This window comes from Anabrus simplex, chromosome 8, assembly GCF_040414725.1.
Source record: "Anabrus simplex isolate iqAnaSimp1 chromosome 8, ASM4041472v1, whole genome shotgun sequence".
Lineage (NCBI taxonomy): Eukaryota > Metazoa > Arthropoda > Insecta > Orthoptera > Tettigoniidae > Anabrus > Anabrus simplex.
In genome coordinates this window covers 104,065,730-104,082,213 of record NC_090272.1, presented here as the reverse complement: position 1 = coordinate 104,082,213, position 16,484 = coordinate 104,065,730, and the positions used below count along the sequence as shown (strand labels likewise).

Here is a 16,484-nt window from a genome sequence, read left to right as displayed (position 1 = left end):
ATAAGGTTTATTTAAACCTACTAGGGTGGTGAACACATAAATAAGAATTCCAATGAAAGTATTTTCCTTCTGGACCTTCATGTCAGATTTTTTAAACAAATTTTTTTCACTATAATATGATTTATCTATAGAGCGAAACCGCTATGCAGTGTGCGTCTCATAGCTATCGAGATGGAATTGGTAATGTACTATGTATCTGTAGAGCCTATATACAAGACTTTTTACAATTACCTCTAAAGTGACATTTCAGCTGTGTGACAACGCTAAAAAGACTATGGACTTTGAGATTGGCATTCCTGAAGAGGGTTTTCTGCACTTTCCCATTTTCACACATTGATTCAAGAGTCTGTATTGGCTTGTGACAAAACCACAGTATTCTTCCGAAAACCACTGATAGGGACAGGTTTGGTTGTGATCCACCGAAAACAAATTATAATGACCGGTTAGGTTGTGATCCACCGAAAACCACTGATTGTCACAGGGTTAGGTTAGGTTCGACAGGAATTGTACTCGAGCGACTGTTGTCATTGAAAGCACTGCCGTGATGACTGAAGGCAATAAACATAAAACTGAATCCATTGATCTACAAAGTTTTCATTCAGTAGATACGCTAGGAACTGGCGAACCAACACCGTACCGGTACATACAAAGTTTACAGGAATCAACAAAACAGGATATTAATTCGTGGTACTCACTGTTCTTTAAAGAGAAGAAATATCCAGTCAACAATAGCTGCAGTGAACGAGGTTTTTCACTATTATTGTCCGGCCCCATGGCTAAATGATTAGCGTGCTGGCCTTTGGTCACAGGATGCGGGTTCGATTCCCGACAGGGTCACAAATTTGAACCACCGTTGGTTAATATCTCTGGCACGGGGGCTGGGTGTATGTCGTCTTCATCAACATTTCACTATTATTGTGTAAAATAGAAACTTACCAGTTTTGACAAGTATAGTATGTTCAACAGCGACTCATGAATGATGACGGGCAGGATGTCCAACCTTACTAATCTATGTTGACGATGTATTTCATGGTAAAGACAGCTGCCTCTGTGGATCAGTGGTAGAGTGACGGCCTCCGGATCCCAAGATAGCGGGTTCAAACCCGGCAGAGGTAGTCGGATTTTTGAAGGGCGGAAAAAAGTCCATTCGACACTCCATGCCGTACGATATCGGCATGTAAAAGATCTCTGGCGACACATTTGGTGTTTACCTGACAAAATTAATTAAATCTCAGCCAGAGATGCCCAAGAGAGTTTCGGTATACTCGGTCTGCCATCTAGTGGGCCTAGAATAAAACAGAACGTCAAAATTGACGAGCAGACAGCCAGATGGCGTCAACTTGAAATGTCTACACACGGTAACTGAGGCCATACGATTATTATTATTATTATTATTATTATTATTATTATTATTATGGTAAAGACGAATTACTTTGCAATGCTATCTGTCTTAATGGTAATGTACTATGTACCTGTACTAATGTTGGCTACTGAGTGCATGATTCGAAGCAGTGTATCGATTCATTCAAGTGTCCGAGTGAATCGATTCACAGGAACGGCAAGCTCACGGCACACAAATCATGCACAATCACGGCTCAGTGAGCCACATGACACACACGGCTCCTTATCGGCATAATGGACACTGGCGGGGAGCCGAGCTTCCGTTGCAGCGAGACACAGTGAATCATGGCACACTGAAAGAATCGTGCGTAGTCACGGATCAGTGAGACACAACACACACATGGCTCATTATCGGTACACTGGACATTGGTGGGGAGCCAAACTTCCTCTGAAGCAATACATACAGAGTCATGGTACACTGGAAAAATCATATGCTACAATGGACTCTCGAGCTCAGCTCATTTGAAAATAATACCCACTCGCATTCACTGTCCTCTTCTTACAGGGAGTTTTAAATAATAGATGGATTTATTTGCAGTGTTAAAAAGATAGAACATAATTCCAAAGTACCTAGCTTGTAAGTAGGTAGGCAATTAGGTTATTCTAATTACCGTATTAGTTTAATCAATCAGTATTTTTATAACTAGTTGACGTTCGACAATTACTTAAACTCAGCTTTCTAGCCTCCACACCTGTCTGAATGGCTCAGACGGATGAGGCGCTGGCCTTCTGAACCCAGCTTGGCAGGGCCGAACTCAGTGCGATGGCATTTGAAGGTTCAGCCTCGTGTCAGTAGATTTACTGGCACATAAGAGCTCCTGCAGGACTAAATTCCAGCACGTCAACATCTCAAAAAAACCATAAAAGTTGTTAGTGGGACATAAAGCCAATAACATTATTATTTAGCCTACCCTATGACTATGAGTTACGCTCATGACCACTCGAAATTGTCTCAGTTTGTATGTCGCATCATTGCACAATGCTTCAATAATCAAATCACCAGGTTACCGGTATACGTGGACAGTGAGTATGTAAGTAGACTGATGCAATAGCTTAAATAAATTATGTTTAATCAGAAAACCAGTGGGCTACTGTCCATCTCGCGTAGCCTATACAAAATATGACGATTTAAAAAAAGCCTCTGCCGATAGAAAAAGACATTTTCAAAGATGACCCAGTTAGTTGGCCGACTCGACAATCTTCTTCTCAGTGTGTTTCACTTCATTTCTCCACATCTCTGCTGTCACCTGTAGAATATATTGAAGTATCACAACCTGACAAGTATATTATAAACTCCACTTGCCTATATCCAATAAATAACATTTCCACTTGGCCTACCTGATCAAGAGATTCTTTCCACACGGCTGTAGCTCTGTCCAATCCATTACCAGGTCTTGAAGCCACTGTTTTGTTATAATACTGTTTTGCCACAGACCATGCAAATTCGATGGCATTGAAAAATGAGTGGTATGGAGGAAATCGTAGGACAGTATGGCCTTCACTGTGCAGCATCTCGTCAACAATGTACCTGGTTTTAAAGAAACAGAGAAATATTATTATGCATACATGAAAGTCAACAACATGAATGTAAACAACATTATCTAAACTTATGTTTAGGTGCTTCTGTACCTCTTTAAGTGACTTCGATTCATATTACACAACCTTTGCAGCTCATCTTTTGTAGCATAATCTTGATTTCTCTTCAAGTTTGTAGCATCAAATCAGCACCTGTAAGAATTTTAAGTTTTAGTTTGAAGTTATTTCTTCAAAAAAAAAGTATTCCCTAAAAATATGAGATCCTCTTCAAGGATAGGCCTATTAATTGATAAAAAATGTGATTTCTGTTGAATGATACAAAAAGATGTCTGATTTTAAGTGAAACCAACTACTGTGTAGCAAAGTCACCTGATGATGAAGTCAATGAATTACTACTTACACTACTTTATCCTAACATCTCTCATGAATGTATTTCCATTCGTAGGCCTGTATCTGGATTAGAAGTCCACGATCACTTGCATTAAAGATATAAGTATAAACACCCATTTCAATACCTTAGAACAAATGTAATTGCTGCGAACACTGAACCTATATCAGGCAGTAAGAAATAAGAAGCTTGGAAGGTGTTCAACAGTCAGGTATCAAGCACCGATTCAGGTGGAGATTGTCGAATGCAGAATAAACATAATAAATAGGCCTGCAATACAAGTAATTTACTGATACAAATATCCAGTAATATTATATGAAAATACACTGGGGAAGTTTTGATTGAAGTACCTCTCTAAGGTTAATCATTGGCCTAAAGTGAATACCTGTAAGTCTTTTTAATAACCAAGAGATCCCTTGACAGTGGAGAAGTCAAAATAAAAAACCACGTACAGAACCCAATGAGCGGTAAGTTATAATGCCACTACCGATCTCGTGCCAGTCAATTTCAATCAATCGGGCACCACTGTTCTGCACTTAGATCAGTCGCCCAGGTGGAAGATGTAGTTTCAGGGATAGGCCCAGTCTTTTCTTCAATAATTTCAAAGAATTTGGAAATTTATTGAAATCTCCCTTGGTAAATTACTCCAATCCCTAACTCCCTTGTTAAAAAAAAACAAAAACAAATATTTGCCCCACTTTTCATCCTCAACTTTATAATTGTACTGTGATCTTACCTACTTTTAAAATACCACTGAAACGTATTCGTCTACCAATGTCATTCCACACCACCTCTCCACCGACAGCTCGGAACACACCACTTAGTCCAGCCACTCGTCTCCTTTCACCCAAGTCTTCCCAGCCCAAACTCGACAAAATTTTTGTAACACTACTCTTTTGTCAGAAATCACCCACAACAAATCGTGCTTCTTTCTTTTGAACTTTTCCAGTTCTCAAATCAAGTAATCCTAGTGAGGGTCTCATACACAGGAACTGTACTCAAGTTGGGGTTTTATCAGAGACTTACGTGCCCTCCCCCTTTACATCTGTACTACAAACCCTAAATACCCTCATAACTATGAAAAGAGAGATCACCTCACTATAATAAAATGAAGTAAAATAAAGTAAGAACATACCAGGTACAAAGCCATCTTTCTTTCCAGCATGAACAATAACCAGTCTTCCTCCCTCAGACACAGGTCGACGAATTACTCCTTGAACATCATGTCCAGATTTGTGTGGTTTATTCCAGGAGTATGTGGGCGACCCTGAAAGAGAAATGCACATTTGAAACCAAAGACACCTGATGAAGATAAATTATTCTAAGATTTTTAAATAAAATATAACATAGATATTCACCACTACCCTGTAAGAATACACACACAGAAATATATTACATACACATACACCGTACGTCAACAGGAATACACAAAGGTTAAGTCTACAAACCGTATCGAAGTCGACACAAGACATGGTATAGGCCTACATGGTTAGGTTAGGTTCAGAATGAAATGCTGCTCCATTTGAACTGATTGTCATTATGTCAGAAACTTATCATAGAAACAAGATAAAAACGAACACTTACCCCAGTTAATAATGAAACTCTTGCCATTAGCTTCGTATCACTGCGACTGATACCTTCTTCGTCGTAGTTCGTGTTTCAATTGCTCGTAGCAATGTACAAGCATTTCTTGACCTGATGTTTGTAAAGGACGTAACCTTGCTTTCCTTTTCGGAGGAGTTCTTGCAGATTTTTCTTCCTTCTTCCTTCTTAGACATCCCAATCGAATTCTGTTCGTATAAGTATGGGACGAAATAGGAACGTAATTAATAAAATGTTGTGCTCATCATTTCACACAAACTATGTTATTAAATGCATTATCCGAACATGCCACAATTCTACTTACCTGGTATTAGCCAAATAGATTTACAATCCCACAGAAAAAGAAAATATTCTTTAAATATTCTCGCAAATGTATCATTAGTGACTTTAATACCAATGCGGTGGCAACACGCAATTCACGCTAGAACAGTGATTGAAGGTTGCCAACGTGCCAGATTAACGGTAAATGTAAGACGTCGTATCGGCAAGTAGGGTCCCTAAACTGTATGGTTACTGACACTGAAAAAGACCCAACAGCAAGAAAAGTTACTATAAATCAATACTTTAATATTACAGGGGAGAAAGGGTAAGGTTGCACCCTTAGGGTACGTCCTTACACGGGGACGACTATAGGTGGAATAGACCCTGAAGTTCGCCCTTTCACGTAGCACCAATTTTACGCGCATAGATGTCACAGGTGATTATCTATGGTGGATCGCCTGAAACTCAACTGTGCCGCCATATGGCGTCACGCCAACTCTGATTTCAAGAACGGTGTGACGCCATATGGCGGCACGTGGCACCCAACGTGTTAATTAAGATACGACCTCTAATAACATAACTATTTGAGAATTACATTTTAGGCCTTCCCCTAAACTACCAATTCACTCAGCATGATTACAATTATTTATCACCTAAATTGTAGCGACTTTTTTCCCGACTTTGCATACTGATTTTCGTTAAGATACAACCACTAATAGCAGAAATTTTTCAGAATTAAATTTTAGGCCTTCCCCTAAACTACCATTTCACTCAGCGTGAATACAATTATTTATGGCCTAGATTGTAGCGACTTATTCTCCAAATTTTCATACCGATTTTCATTGAATTAAATTCAGACGAACCGAGCTCGATAGCTGCAGTCGCTTAAGTGCGGCCAGTATCCAGTATTTGGGAGAAAGTGGGTTCGAACCCCACTGTCGGCAGCGCTGAAGATGGTTTTCCATGGTTTCCCATTTTCACACCAGGCAAATGCTGGGGCTGTACCTTAATTAAGGCCACGACCACTTCCTTCCCAGTCCTAGCCCTTTCCTGTCCCATCGTCGCCATAAGACCTATCTGTGTCGGTGCGACGTAAAGCAAAAAAAAAAAATCAGCCGTTTGCTCGTAATGCGTGTACATACATACAGACACAGACATATGGACAGACAGACAGAAATTACGGAAAATTAAAAAGTGCATTTCCTTGTTGCTGTAGACACGACTGATACAGAAATACCATCCTTTTTAAATTCCGAGCAATGTACAGACAAAACTCTTATTTTAAATATATATAGATGGTGCAAGGAAAGTTTTATAGTCACAGTTGAATGTTACTGCTCCTGTGCTGTGCAGAACACATTCACTCTTTCATATGACTCTGGTACATACTTCAAGAGACTTTATGCCATGCACCCCTTATGGGATAGGTCAGTTGGTTTTGTCACTAGCCACGACATGTTTAGACCATTATCACTAACAACTAAAACCATATTACATTGCTGAAATGCCCCCATTCCCTCGGTTCTGGAGTTGCAATTGGCAGCAGTTCATAGGAAGCTACTAGCAACAAAGGCTGTGGAGCATCTGGTATTTTGCCTGCGGTCCGATAGTGAACATGTACTGCGATGGATATACAGTAAAACCTCATTAACATGAACTGGCCTAAGACGTACACTCAGTGAACATAAACAAAATTTTGGTTCCTGCAGGGAATGTATTATTTTGTATTATTTCTTTATGGAACGTCTCCTTGGTTAACATGAATTTCGGTTACCAAAAACTACAAATTTTATTTTAGCCCCCTGCATCATTATATCACACTTAATGCAAACTTCGGATGCTACTTTTTGTGTTTTTAAAGTTGTTTCTCTGCAAGGAATGTAAGAAATACATGTAGTTGAAAGAAAAAAATTGTCAGACTATAGTTTATTTTCATCTAAAGCTGCGAATAAGTGGGTTAATATTGACTTTTCTTGGTGCAATTACAGTAGATCAACAATTCATTTCATTGGGCTGAGTGGTTCAGATGATAGATGTGCTGGCTTTCTGACCCCAACTTGGCAGGTTTGATCCTGGCTCAGTCCGGTGGTATTCGAAGGTGCTCAAATACATCAGTCTCGTGTTGGTAGATTTACTGGCATGTAAAAGAATTCCTGCGCGACAAAATTCTGGCACCTCTGCGTCTCCGAAACCGGAAAAATTAGTTAGTGGATCGTAAAGTTAATAACATTATTACATAGTCTTACCATAAATACTGTCCCAAACGTTTAAGTAAATTGACACAAATTGGTTAGAGATATTTTAATATCCTAATAACTAGTGTTACATAGATGCATTATGAACCATAACCACAAATAATTATTCAAAATGGCCACCATTTGCACGCACACAGGCCTCAAGTCTTTGTGGCCACTCATCAGTGGCATTACTCAACACATCAACTGGAAATTCTGCAACTGCCATCCGAAGAGACTGCTTTAAGCTTTCAATATTGGAATGTCTTTTCTTGGAAGCCATCTCCTGAAGCTTGGACCACAATTTGTAGTCCAAAGGGTTTAAATCTGGACTTGCAGATGGCCAATCTGAAGTGGAAATGAAATCAAGGAACATTTGCCTCCAACCACTCCTGGGTTGCCCGTGCCTTGTGCGCTGGGGCTGAGTCCTGCTGGAAGCTCCAGTTCTGTCCATGGAAGAGGGTGTTGTTGAGTACACTTTAGCTGAAGTTTTGACTCCCTTTTCACAGAAATGGAACTCTGTTGTGCCCTTGAAGCTCACACCCCACCACACCATAACTGACGAGGCATGATGACCCCTCTGGATCCTTGGTGCCTTTTCACCAGCTTCTCTAGAGGAATGGGCATATACTCTGTCATTTTGGACGTTGAAAGTCTCCTCAACACTGAAAATCTTTTCATCCGTAAACAGGATTCGACGATGACCATTAGCCGCGTAACGCTTAAGTAAGCACTTTGATTTTAGGAGCCTCTGGTGCTTCAGTTCATTTGTCAGGAGATGTCCTTTGCATCGTTTGTAAGCATGGAGTCCCAGGTCAATGCTTAACATGCGAGACATAGACATTTTTGATATCTGTAACTCACGAGCCATCACTGACGTTCTCCTTACCGGATTTCGTCGCACACGAGCCGTCGCTGCTTGATGAGTTCTGGCATTCATACTGTGCGTGGTCTTCCTTGCTGCGGGCGATCTCTCACAGTTCCAACCTCAACAAATCGATTAAAGTGTGGTAAACAAATTTCTTACTAATTTTCAGCTTCTGGAGGGTTTTGAAAATCTTCCGTGGTGATTGCCCTACCTTGTGTAACTCTTATCACGGCCATACGATTCTCATACTGCCCCCATTGCATCTTGAAAACTCCAAACTGAAAACTGTACACTTCTGCAGCTCAACCAACAATGACTCACACCTCACGATACCAGTTTTGTAGCCGCTCCCTCGTTCAGGTGGAAGTACAGCCACCCTCAAAAGTTGGGACAGTATTTATGGTAAGACTGGGTACTTTTAAACTCACTTCAGTAATGTGCACATTAAGTGTAAGGAAAGAAGATCAGCAGCTGTTATTGTTTGAGGTAGTAGTAGTGATCAAACGATGCTGTAATTCCACCTAGCTGCCAGGAAATTTTAACTGTCTTTAATATTTTAGAATGTTTTGTTCCAATATTCATAGTCACTGTGGAGTTTACTGAAGCTGTGGGTACAAATGGCCGTAAAGTGATAAAGCACTTTCGTTCCCGTAAGTGACAGCTAAATATACTTGAATGTTTCTCCCGAAACACCAGTACTCTATAATACTATACTGTGAAGTGATTGATTAAATTTGGGTACTCGTTTAACACAAATTGTTTTAACATGAACTCTTGATTTTCCTGTCCCTTGGATTTTGTGTTTACGAGGTTTTACTTGATATTGTATAGTAGCAAAGTGTACCTTTCACTCTTGAAATCAATTTGTCATTTATGATTATTTTAATGATGTTTAGTATCACCTGTTTGATGATTATTTATTTTTTAAACAATATAAATCTGTAATGAATTGAATATTGATTTATGAACCGGGCGAGTTGGGTGTGCGGTTCAGGAAGCTCAGCTGTGTGCTTGCATTCGGAAGATAATGGGTTCGAACCCCACTGTCAGCAGCCGTGAAGATGGTTTTTCATGGTTTCCAATTTTCACATCAGGAAAATGCTGGAGCTGTACCTTAAGGCCACGGCCGCTTCCTTCCCACTCCTAGCCCTTTCGTATTCCATCGTCGCCATAAGATATATTTCAGTTTGTGTGTTGGTGCGATGTAAAGCAAATTGTAAAAAAAAAAACAGATAAGATTTATGACTCTGTTAAAGCAACATGTATGACTAGGTGGCAGAAGGAAGAAGTGTTTCCCCCCTCTTGAAGAACTATGACAGGTGTGAGAGTGAATGACGCAGGCTTCAAAAACCTAATCCCGCCAAGTTCGTAAGAACAGGAGTTGACCAAGAGGGGTTAGATAAGAAAGATGAAAGTGAGGTGCCTGGCAATGAATTGAAAGTTATACCCGACTGGGTTAGATGTCCTGAGTTTGCCACTCCACACTCCAAAATCGAGAGCCTTTGGAGGTGACCTAAAAAGTTGGACTGGGAACCCTATTAACTATTTTGAACAAAGACTGGCATAAGTTCAACACCGTCTTCCAGGAGAATGTGTAGCACTGGGAGTGGGGGACAATGCTTTCTTGCTGTTAGCGGCTATGTAACATGCTGCTGGGATGATTTGCTTGTTATTTCCATTAAGCGACAAAGCACAGCACCTGATTGTATGTTTGAGAGTGGACAAAAATTTAATGCATACTGAATGACATTTGAACACAATGTCCGGCTCCATGGCTAAATGGCTAGCGTGCTGGCCTTTGGTCACAGGGGTCCCGGGTTCGATTCCCGGCAGTGTCGGGAATTTTAACCATAATCGGTTAATTCCCCTGGCATGGGGACTGGGTGTATGTGTCGTCTTCATCATCACTTCATCCTCATCACGACACGCAGGTTGCCCATGGGAGTCAAATCAAAAGACCTGCACCCGGCGAGCCGAAGTCCTTGGACACATCCGGGTACTAAAAGCTACACACCATTTCATTTTACCACACAATTACTTGTTTGGCCTGATTTACCCTTCACTTGCAGGATAGTAATTCATTTGGTTACAAAAGTCTTGCAAGCCACCAACAAAACTGTGTTTCGTGTTTTTTACGGTCTGGTTCTATACTAATTATGACCTTGCAGCTGAGCTACTGAAACTAAAGATCCATATTACAGGCACTGTAATGGTAAGTAGGAGAGGTCTGCAATTACAAGTGAGAAAAGACGCGACAAAGAGAATGAAACAACATGTCATTATTGCACTCCGAACAGATAACGCTTGGTTTTGAAGGACAAGCGGATTGTTGCTATGCTGTCCACTTTCTATGACAATTCCACTCAGCCTGTGCAAAGACATCAAGGTGCCAAGGAAATTGTAGAAAAGCTACTGCCATATGTGCTTATAATCAATACATCGGTGTCGTTGATGTTTCTGACCCCTATGCTAGCTCATACACATTCACACGTCAGTGAAGTGGTGGAGAAAAATGTTCTTCTGGCTTCTAGAGATCACAATAGTGAATGTCTTCCTGTTCTTCAAAGAAGGTAACAATGGGATAACCCATTGGAAGTTCAGAAAAAACTTGGTAAGACAACTTGTAACAAATTTGCAGAATACACAGAACAGGAAAAGGGGAAGACTTTCCTCAATAGATGAAGAAGTGAGGCTGAGTGGCAAGCTGCATCTGCTATACCCCCATCCTGAAGGAAAAACTAAGGATTGTAAGGTTTGCAGTGACAGGAAAGTTGTTGGAGGAAGGCGAGAAACAGTCCACTTCTGTAAAACCTCTCAAAAACAATCACGGCTCCATCAAGGCATTTGCTTTGAACCCTTCCACACTCAAGACATACCGTTAAGAAAGTGAAAAACATTATTTTGTGTCATGTAAATACCATAATTCATTAATTTTGTAGTTCCTTCCTGTATATATTGTTACAACCAGTACTTAATACCAGGTTTTAAAATATGAAGAATACTGGCAGAAATAAATACGAGTTGGGAGAAATCCGGATTCACGAATAATTCGAGTGAGAAGGGTTAATACGCAAAAGAAAACAATTGTCAAAGAAGGCTTTAGAGGGGAAAACTGAGGCTTTATCAGGGACTAAATGCACGGGTATGCCAGTAAAACGAAAAATGTGTTCAATTAGTAGATTAATGATGATGTTCAAAGAAATTTTCCTTAGAGGATGAAGAACTAAAATTGGGAAAATTCATGTAAAAGGGCAGAGATATAGCAATGACCTTTGGAAGATTTAACAATTGGACCTACCGTATTTACACAAATCTATTGAGCACTTTTTTTCCGTATGCAGTAATCAAAATTGGAGTGCGCTTAAGATTCAATGGCACATTACATTTGAGTACAAACTTGAATTCGTCATTCACCGGCAACATCATTGAAATTTATTTTTCCTTACATCACAATGCATTGTTGTAATTCTCAACTTTGTTACATTATTGTTGGCCTATTAGTGTGTAGTGTGTATGTATTAGGTAGTCACGACATGAAAGGCAAGCAGAGAACATCGTATGATGCTAATTTCAAGCATAAAGTAATTTTTATGCTGAAAAATTTGATAACAGGAGGGCGGGGTGAGAGTTCAATGTAGCTGAGAATAATATTCACTTTTGGAAGAAACAGAACTTGGCATTATTTGTAACTACTGCTACTTGAAAGAAATTCACTGGCTATCGCAAAGGAAGACATCCTGATGTTGAAGTAAAAGTTTTGGAATTAGTCACTGAAAGGAAGAAGAATGGGCAACCTGTTACTGGCGACACCGTAAAAAAACAAAGCAAAAGAGGTGGCTGCATTTCTTAATATACTGAGGCAAGAGTTTAGGGCTAGCTGTGGATGGGTTGATCGCTTTATGAAACGGGCGGGCCTATTTCTACGACGCCGTACAACAATATATGAAAAGCTTCCACAGGGTTTTGATTAAAAAACTTAAAGAATTTCAGTGCTATGTCATCACACGTTGGAAAAAGAAGAATTTTTCGATGGGCCAAATAGGCAACGCTGGTGAGATGGCAGTTTGGTTTGATATGTCACGTAATTACACGATTAATGAGCAGGGTCAAAAGAAGTTACCATCAAAACATCACGGTGTTAAAAACAGCGCATAACTGTGTGATGATACAGATGTTGATTCCCATAGGGAATCTGAAATATTTGTCTTGAATGAGTAAATTTATAATACCAGTATAAATGCTCCGTTATTGGACATTATAAATTTTCCGGCGAACTCATTCCTGGTTGCCAGCGTTTCGCCCCCATGTGCTAGGTTGGGCTCATCAGTTGGTACCCAGCACACGTACCAAGACGCTGGCTAGTGCATACCGTGGAGGCCACTGCGTAGGCTACTTATAGCCACCAGCAGTGCCAATGCACTATGAGAAACTTTGTCTCATTACCAAAAATTGATGCCTGTTTGGCCATCAGATGATACAGATGTTGATTCCCATAGGGAATCTGAAATATTTGTCCCGAATGAGGAAATTTATAATACCAATATAAATGGTCGTTATTGGACATTATAAATTTTCCAGTGAACTCCTTCCTGGTTGCCAGCGTTTTGCCCCTGTGTGCTAGGTTGGGCTCATCAGTTGGTACCTAGCACACGTACCAAGACGCTGGCTAGTGCATACCGTGGAGGCCAATAACAGAACAGTTGAAAAGTTTAAGAACAAACTTGTCAGCTCTAATAATATCTTGGACTTAGAAGTCCTGTAAGCAGGTACAAAAACTTGAGATAAATACCTAATCGTTAAATTACATAGAGAAGAGCATTATTGCTCTTGACAGGTACAATATTTTGAAAGAGCAAGATTTTCTCTGATTCACAGGAGTATGAGCTCCAAAATACAAAAGTCTAGCCTCAGAGAGGCAATCCGTTTCTTACGAGACACTTAAAATTACACTAGGCAACCCATCGGGTGACCTCCCCTTGAAAGTTTTCATACGTGTTTGCCTCATGGTAGGCTTATCCATTGCTCAACAATAATCGTAGTCACTGTTCCCAGCGGGAACTAAAACAAAGAAACAGTTACCCTATGAATAGTACAGAATAAACAGGGGCATAATTACCCATACTACACGGCCTTAAGAGTAAAACGGAAAGGTTTCACATAACCGGCCATCAACAAAAGGCAAGGAGGCGAAACACCAGTACTCCTCATAGAAATTTCTGGAAACCTAAGTGGACTCAAGGTCCATGATACAGAGGCTAATCCCATACTAAAAAGGGTGACTAAAGGAGGAAAGCCAAGGCAAGATTTCCAAAATTTAGAGGTTGAAAATTTTAGTCACCCAATTGAAAGGTTGAACGGGAGACGGCAGAGGGTCACCACTCTCGTTCTTTTACATTACATATTTCCCAATAGGGAATAGAACTAGAGTCCTCAGACTTCACCAAAAATTCTACATTTAACCACCAGATTACAAAATTACATTAAAAGAAAATGGCTGAAACCTTCCCCTCAAACTACCCGCAGGCGCTATCACATATTTGGGTAAATTCTGCCATTACCGTGTATCACTGGATGTTCTTCAAGCAGGCCGCGCCCCTGCCTCCCTAGGCCTCCGTCAAGTTGCACTCCCACGCCCTAAAGTGCCCTGCTTTTATAGTTCCGTAGGGGAAATTTCCAGATTAATTGAATTACACTTTGCCGATAGGCTGAATTCCCATACACACCTCTGGGTATGATTGGCTAGAGAACATATTTACAAGCATCTGATAGGTAGGTTACTTAAAGGAGGAACCAGCTGAAGTGTTGACAGCTTCGGTACATTAAATCTTCAGGGAAAGGTTTACCAATAACAAAAAATTAAATTTCCTAATCTATTAGTTTGTTTTTAGTCTGAGAGTGCGCTAACAAGTCGATGGTAGAGCCATCTAACCGTAGAAGAAGAAAGTTTTTGGGAGTTTACAAGTTCAAGTCAGTTGGCATAGATGGCCGTAGAGAATGCGCACAGTTTGAGTAGCCAGCGAAGGTGTTCCCCCTGGTACAATTATTATTATTATTATTATTATTATTACTATCATCGTCAGCATTAATTATTTACTATTTGCGTATAGACCCTGTAGGATCACACATTACATTTATGATTCGCCTTTCTAACAGACCATATGGCTTTCATTCTTTCCGTGTGTGCCCGTTTTCTTTCCTCTGACCACTTAGTCCCCGATCTTTTAGGGACTTCAGTCTCTGGCTTTATTTTCTGACGATAAATGTTTCTGTCCAGTATTTCTGATGTTTCTATCTGAGCCTTTTCCAGATTATTTTTAACATCCTGTATCCATGGTACATTCTTCAGTTTTTGTTTCCTGATGTCTGCGACATGGTTGGACAGTCTTTCCGTAGCTTTGCGTGATTTGAGTATCCTTCAAGATGTTCTCGAGATCACCTTGAGTATTAAGTACCAAGATTTCACTTGCATACAGCACTTCAGGTTCAATCACCGTATTATAATGTTTGATTTTTGTATGTATGGACGTGCATTTCTTGTTGTAGATGTCACGGGTTCTTTAATATGCTCTTTTGAGTTTTTGTAATCGGACTTTCTATGTTTTCTTTTCCAACCCTGTTGGTTCTAGGATCTCACAGAGATATTTAAAGTATGAAACTCGTTTGATCTGCCCATGTTTTGTTGTAATTCCTGAACGTCGAATTTAGTGCAAATGAACTTGGTCTTCTTGAATGAGATTTTTAGTCCAGTTTACTCAATGCATTCCTTGAGGACTTCAATGTGTTTGATCGCTGAAATATCACTGTCTGTTAGTATCGCTAGATCGTCTGCGAAAGCTAAACAACTGACCTTTATGTCATCATTCCTTCGTCCAAGTTGAATGGGTTTCCAGTGCTTCTGAGCTTTCAGTTCCTTCTCCCATTCTCGAATGACTATCTCGAACAAGGTTGAAAAGCAGTGGTGACAATCCGTCTATGTTAGATATTAGTAATTTATATTTTACTGGCAGTTGGAAGAAACACAGCTATTTCCAGGTTTGGAAAAACATCCAGGGAAACTTTAGTGAGTCAAATGGAGAGGTCAAAGCCTGACATTCTGAAGTCAGCCTCATCAGGCGTAGTCGGGATATAGTCACATGTTACCATAGCACAAGATATCTCTTGCTCTTGATTGGACAGATAGGCCGGCACAAGCTTGAAGAGATCGAGATGGAGTGGGGAGGAGGAAGTCTACTTATACACTGGGAGGATGCAAGCCAAGCATAAGATTTATGGAGAACCATTACCGTGAACATTAACAAGTGTACAGTTGATTGTTCTTTACTTGTTAATACTTGTACAACTCTTGTGCTAAGGTACTGATCTACTTCACGTATTTGGTTTTCTATATTTCATGGCAAGTTTTGGTAATCTGTGGGCTGGTTTCAAGGCATAGACCAATAGCGTGTGTTTGTGCAAACGAAAGTGTCTCTAAAATCAAGTGTTAGTGTTAGTGTCATAGCTTAAAGAGGTACATCATAATGATATACCATGTTGGTGGCGAGTACTGGCAATTTTTGTTAATATGCAGAAACTGGTCATCAGGCTCACTACAAATGGTAGTACAGTCCTTGCTATCATTTCTAACTGCTTTTTGATCAGTGATTACTGAATGTATGTAGGTAGTCTTCCAGCAGTTGTAAACATTTATTGAATGTGTTGTTATTTTGTATATGCTGTGTGTTGATGAAAAGCTACCGTATGGTTAGGTCAGGATATAGACAAGCCTACTTTATTTTCAATTAGTGGAGAAGTTATTGAAGAACCTAAGTGCAGTTCTAATCATTTTCGGAGGGTTATTTAAGCCCCAAAGCAGATGTTCTAGTTTGAAGCTTTATGTAGGCTATATGTCCTGGGAGAGAGAGCATTATCATGCTCTGTTAGAATTTGAGGGATCCATTTTGGTGAACTCTGGCACCCAAAGTCCGGACATTTCAGTTAATTATTCATTTATTATATTTAGTCGGATTTATATTATATATAATTTGTGACCTCCATTGTGCTTGTGATATTCTTGTATTGATTTTCAGGAACTAGTGTTAAAAGTATCATTTCAGGCATAGAAACAAGATAAAATTGGCATTTTTTTTACTCTAATGGAAAAATATGTTATTCTACTATAAATTCTATTTTTTTGTGTTTTTTAAATTGTAAGAAA

At 39.9% G+C, this 16,484-nt stretch overlaps 1 protein-coding gene and 1 long non-coding RNA gene across 4 annotated transcripts in view; one reads left to right on the top strand and one right to left on the bottom strand.

Annotated features, from left to right (window-relative positions):
• The window catches only part of Rbpn-5 (Rabaptin-5), a 238,044-nt gene that overhangs the window by 11,816 nt on the left and 209,744 nt on the right, over positions 1-16,484 (top strand). The window lies entirely within an intron of this gene.
• On the bottom strand, positions 2,795-5,341 carry LOC137501893 (uncharacterized). The gene is made up of 4 exons (XR_011018679.1): positions 4,910-5,341; positions 4,461-4,592; positions 3,031-3,129; positions 2,795-2,929 (listed from the first exon to the last, which is right to left on the bottom strand). It is a non-coding gene; the product is annotated as an uncharacterized lncRNA (long non-coding RNA).